Source organism: Tiliqua scincoides, chromosome 9, assembly GCF_035046505.1.
Source record: "Tiliqua scincoides isolate rTilSci1 chromosome 9, rTilSci1.hap2, whole genome shotgun sequence".
NCBI lineage: Eukaryota > Metazoa > Chordata > Lepidosauria > Squamata > Scincidae > Tiliqua > Tiliqua scincoides.
The window spans coordinates 44,285,848-44,292,086 of record NC_089829.1 but is presented as its reverse complement, the minus strand read 5'-3'; the positions used below and the strand labels follow the sequence as shown (position 1 = coordinate 44,292,086).

Genomic DNA, 6,239 nt, shown 5'->3' with positions numbered 1-6,239 from the left:
GTGTTACACTAACAACCTCCCAGCCAATGGTTGGTTGGCAACCTTCAGTCTTGAAAGACTATGGTATAAGCCTACAGCACCCAGTATTCCCAGGTGGTCTCTCATCCAAGTACTAACCTGGCCTGACCCTGCTTAGCTTCCGAGATCAGACGAGATTGGGCATGTGCAGGGTAACAGTTGCTGTCATAAGAAATGGTTGGTTGGCAACCTTCAGTCTTGAAAGACTATGGTATAAGCCTACAGCACCCGGTATTCCCAGGCGGTCTCCCATCCAAGTACTAACCAGGCCTGACCCTGCTTAGCTTCCAAGATCAGATGAGATTGGGCATGTGCAGGGTAACAGTTGAAATGAATTCACTCAGATGTGGTCAAAAGCCATTGTCTCCATTGAGTCCCGCAGTGATGATGTTGAACCTCAGTGTATATTCATCCTGTTGAACTTCACTCTAGTCTCCTTTCAATGTTTTTCAACAGAATTGTTGAAATGGCCCCATATTGGTCTTTAAATTCAACACTGAGGTGCACGGCCTAATTTTTATGTCTACTCAAACATTTTTCTGCGTCTCCAAAGGACAAATGCAGAGAAATCCTTTCCTGTCATTTTATCTTCTTTTACAATCTGCAGATGTGCCATTGTTCTTGACTTCAGAGACATAAATTCCCGGCTACTGCTCTTGCCAAAAATGTATGAGTATTTGACTGTTAACATTTAGGGGACAGCAGCTGGAAATGATGAGCAAAGATTAAGTCATCCCCTTTGGAGAGCTGGTCTTTGGGACTATCTGTAAATAGTTAACTTGTGTCTGATGGTTAGTGGGGAGGAGCAAAGAGCCCAAATTGTGAACATTCACTAGGGTCACAAGTATTTTTTCTTGGAGGATTCATTAATTACATGGTATCAATATACAGTGTTTCAGTTTCAGTACCTTTATTGGCATACAAATACACAGTGCTTTAGAGCAGTGGTTCCCAACCTATGGGTTGGGATCCATCAGTGGGTCGTGACAGGGCCTAGGAGACCCCTCTCCTAGGGGTAAAGGGGTAAAGGGGGTAATTTGTACCCGGGCCCAGGGTCAAAAGGGGCTCAGGAGTCACAGGACGGGACCCAGAAATTTCCTGGAATCTTACATTTTCCAATCTCACCCAGACTCGCTTCCCACATGGAATTCAGGGGACATTACTGTGTCCACCTGGCAGCAACTACTGCCACAAGTCATACACACCAGGTCCAGGATGTTGGAATTGGTGCAACTCCGTATGCTCTCAAGGGGTGGCAGGAGACTGTCCTAAAACGGGTTAAACCCAGGCGACCTCTACCTGTCCACTTCTAATGACCTATGTGGGAGGGGCGTGACCCAGACCCTATATAACTCTTGAGCACGCTCTCCTCCCCCTCTCTCTTACTCTCTTACCTCTTCCTTCCTTCACTGATCGGACAAGATGGCTCGCAGCAGGGCTCTGCTGGCGACGCCATTTTGAGAGCACATGGCATGCAGGACGAGGCAGCTATAGGGCCTTGTTGTCAAAGTTAGAGTACCTCTGATCTCAACCAGATGTTGTAACCATGATCCAAAGGAACCGTGAGTAAATGAAACTACTTTGCAACTTCAACCAGCCAATGTTGTTTGTGTTTTCTTGACTAGCAGTCAGCCGGGTGTGGGAGGCTCCTCGGGTTGATTCCCAGCAAAGGGGGTTCTGCTGCTGAAGCAACTCTGCTCCCCCCCTAACCCCTAACGGAGGAAAACGGTTGTAAGAGATTCCTCCAACACAGGAATGCATACATTCCTTAACAGTGTCACATCTGGGAGGAAGTTGGCCTGCTCCAGAAGCTCTTTGGCTTGTGGATCTACTTGCAATGAAGGAGTGGTTGAGAGCTCAGGAACACAACTGCTGGGCTACAGCTGCTACAGAAGTAGTACCCACCCCCTTTGCCCCCCCTGTGTTTCATCCCCTCCCTCTTTGGGAAGGGGCCCTAAAGAAACTTTGTACCCCCTGATAGAATTCCTCTTGGAGGCCCTGGGTCATGACTTGATTTTTGGTGTGTGACAAATCTGACAAGTTGATAGCTGACAAGGAAAATATATTAAGCCCTACGAGAACGGAAATGGAGTAGCACATGCACGTTTACTCATGAGCAGGAGACCATGCCTTGGGCCACACTGAAGGACAGGCCAAGGGAGAACATACCATCACCAAAATGGTCCCGATCTGATGAATTGCAGGCCCCCTAAAAACACTTGAGAAGGAAGCCCCCTCCAAGCTAACAAGGAAAATGTATTGAGCCCTGTGGAAAGTGAAGCTGAGCCACATTGTGTGTACTTACTTGCAAGTAGGCGACCATACCTTGGCTCTTACTGAAGACCAGGTGAAGGGGAATGGAACGCCACCAGAGTGGTCCCAGTCTGATAAATGTGGAATTCAGCAAATGCTCCAGAATGTGGTCCTCCCCCCATGGGAAAAGGATGCAGACAAAGGTTTTTTAAAGTTTCATTAAAGCTTTGAAAAAAGTGAAATATTTTTGAGTCTCAGAAAGCTAAATGGGTACCTACAGAGTGTGGGTCCCCATGCTAAAAAGTTTGGGAACCACTGCATTATAGAGCAGAAAGTTCTCGAATGTGCTATCTGCATAACCTATACAACAACCCTGTGAGGTAGGTCAGAATTGTCTCCATACTGCAGGTGGAGGGCAAAAGATCAAAGACTATAGTTTGCTTAAGGCCCACTAGAGGGTTTAGGGTGAAAGTGAACCTCAAAACAGGGACTTGTTAAAACTCAGTCTCTACACCACTATGCTAAGCACACAAATGAAGCTGCCAATTGCTGAGTCAGACTACAGTCATACACCCATACCCTTGGGGGTTCCGTTCTGGACCCCCCCATGGATACCAAAAATCTGTGCATACCAGGGAAGCCCTTGAAAAAGGTGAGGAAAGGAATCAGCCAAAAATAACTCAGCATACCTACTTTAGCTACCTTTTTAAAGGACGTCCTTGGTATCCGCAGGTTTGCAGAGAACTGAAATTGCTGGTGCTGAATCTGCAGATTCCAGAGTACGTCTGTATCTTGATTGGTCTTGTCAACACAGGCTGGCAGCAGCTCTCCAAGTTTTCAGGCAGGGGTCTCTCCCAACCCCAACTGGAGACACGACTGATTAATACCGAGACCTTGTGCATGCAAAGTGCATGGGATGAACCACTGAGTTATGGCACCTCAGAGGTGGTGCATGCTCCCATACTGCCTGAATCCCCCCCAGTGTGTGCTTGCACATGTGTTCACATGCCCCTGTGGATGAGGAAGGAGGACAGGTGATTGAGTGCATGGGTGGGTGGGATAGGGGATGATCAAGCCAGCAATTGGGGGAGGGGGGTGACCATGACTTGCAGCAGCATTTTCCCTCCTTCTCCCTCCAACTCTGCACAAAGCACTGTTTTTTTCCCCTTCCTCCTCCACAAAGAACCGAGTGGGTGGGGAGAAGCAATTTGGATCTGGATACCCCCTTCCCTGCCCTTCGCTTCCCAGAAGTGTAGAGCAAAGCCTCCCTCCTCCGCACGGCTTCTGTTTCCAACGAACGGAAGTCATGCACCCTGGAAACCCCAGCATGTACAGCTTCAGTTCATTGGAAACAGAAGTGGCACCAAGCAGGGGAGGCTGCATGCTCTGCTTTCTGGGAAGTAAGGGGGGAAAGGTAATGGGAAGGGGTGGTGTGGGGCAGGCTGCAAGCCGGGTCAGGCTTCATGAGCACCAAGCGGGCATGGAGAAGCAATTTGGAGCTGCAACTATTCCCCCCCCCCACTTCTTCCTCCAGTAGTGCTGGAAGGAGAAGGGGGTTGCAGTCATCATCAGAACCCCCAGTGGAGTGGCAGGCTGGTGGCTTGTCTGTTGGTTGCCTCTCCAAGGCTGCCACTCTATGCAACAGTTTCTCACAGTAAGGCCGGCCCTGGGCTCCCCCCATGGTTAATACTTATTGGGCCCAATCCTATCCAACTTTCCAGCAGCGATGCAGCTGTGCCAATGGGATGTGGGCTGCATTCTGTGGTGCAGGGGCCAGTTACATTTGTTCCCTTTCCTCAGGGCTGCACTGCAGCTGCAAGGGCACTGGAAAGTTGGATAGGGTTGGGCCCATTGTGAATTACACAATGGCGTATCTACCCTCAGGCTGTTTTCCTAGTTATCTCCCCCTTGCAAGGAATATCAGAATTGTTCTGGGATGGTGGAACAGATGCAGCGATTCAGAGCCTTGCCAGCAAGTTTCCAAACTCTTCTCAGGGAATTCATGACAACCCTTTTACAACGGCATGAGATCAGTGTGAGTTTGTTGCTCAGATCTGCCAGGAGAACGCCTTTCTGCTGTACTCCAGCTGCTGCAAAACAGATTCATAGCTATGCAGCCTGTTTTACTGAAGACTTCCATCCAGTGGTGTAGCTAGAGGCAGTGGTGTCGCTAGGGGGGTGCAGGGGGTGCGGAACACAGCGGGTGATGCGCACTGGGGGTGACACGCTAAAATCGTGGTGGTTAGGAGTAACCCCATCATATTATATACCATTGGATGTGGAATTTCGAGCGGAATGCAATGCAAAATACCTGAGTGAAATATCTCCTTTCTATCAAAAGTTATGACCAAAAAAACTGGAGAACAAAAAATGTATGGATCCCTATGGAAAGTGAAAGTGAGCTGTATAGCGCATTTACTTGCAAGTAGGCGAATGTGCCTTAGTTGATAGGAAAGGGCAGGCTGAGAGGAATCCAATGACACCACAATGGTCCTGATCCAATGAATGCAGCCCCAAAAACACCTGAGAAGGAAGTCCTTCCCTCCAAGCAGACAAATGTACTGAGCCCTATGGAAAGCGAAAGGAGGCCTCATGGTCGCGTTTACTCACGAGTAAGCAAACGTGCCTTGGCTGGTGTGGAAGATCAGGTGAAGGAGAGTGCAAGGCTATCTGAATAGTCCTGATCCTATGCACCTGCAGCTAAACAAGTGCTCCAGAAGGCAGTCTCCCCCCCCCCACACACACTAAAAAGGATCAAAACAGAGGCTTCAGCTGAGAAGGTGAACCTTTTTGAGACTTGCAAAGCCAGCTGGATCCTGACAGTGATCCGGTTTAAAGTTCAAAAATTGAACTGGGCACTGGGTAGGGCTGAAAACCTTACTGGTTTTGGAGGGGGGGGCTGTTATTGCAGGCAGGCTACAGAGGAAATTCACTTGGTGGCACAGGGCTGGCTTCTGCTTATTTAATTATTTGTTTTACTTTAATTATTTATACTTTATTTTAATTTGCCTGATGATGTCACTTCCACCATGACATCACTTCTGGTGGGTCTTGGACAGATTGTCATTCTAAAAAGTGGGTCCCAGTGCTAAACGTTTGAGAACTGCTGCAATAAGGTGTTAGTAAGTTGACACCCGGGGGGGGGTGTGTGTGGCACCTCTAGTGACCAAAATCACTAAAATCACAGTTTGGAGGAATAATACCAGCATGTTATATATCAATAAATGTGTAATTTCATGCAGAATGCGTTCAATCTTTGTTCTATCAAAAGTTACAGCCCAAAAACCAGTGGGGGCGGAGTGATGGTACATCACCACGCCCACCACCTGGGGTGTTGCCCTGCCCACTGCATGGGGGGTGATGCGCTGGCATCCCGCACCGGGTGACGCGAACCCAAGTGACACCACTGGCTAGAGGGGGTGCAAAGCACTAAGTTCAGGGAGCCTCATCGCAGGATGCAAGGGGCCCCACCCTCTCCACATGCGCCTCTTTTTTGTTCCCACTGCTTGGAATGGCTCTAAAAAGGAGAGGGGGAGGCCCTTGCATGCTGCATAAGGCTCCCTGCAAAACCTAGTGCTTTGCACCCCCTCTAGCTACACCACTGCTTCCATCGTTAATGTGATTTTAGCATATGCAAGGGATGTGCTTTTCTTGCTGGGACAGCAAAGACCCAGATACATCTAAAACCAGATACTTGCTGAATTGCAGCCAGAAACTGAAGGATGTCCATTTTTCTCTAGTTTGTGGCACTGACCATACAACAGCACGCTGTGCTGTCTATCAGAGCGCCATCTGTTGGCCCTAAGATATATTGCAACTTTTCCAGCCCAGGATTTTTGTATTAATTGAAGAAAACTGGTGGGTTTTTGTATTGTGAACAAGGCACTCCACACTGGGTGTGTGTGTGTGTGTGTGTGTGTGTGTGTGCGCGCGCACACACACACACACACACACACACACCTGTGGCC

General features: G+C 48.7%; 1 pseudogene; it reads right to left on the bottom strand.

Moving 5' to 3' along the window:
- Positions 1 to 234: 234 nt before the first annotated feature.
- LOC136660738 (5S ribosomal RNA) lies at positions 235 to 348 on the bottom strand (annotated as a pseudogene).
- Between the last annotated feature and the right edge of the window lie 5,891 nt (positions 349 to 6,239).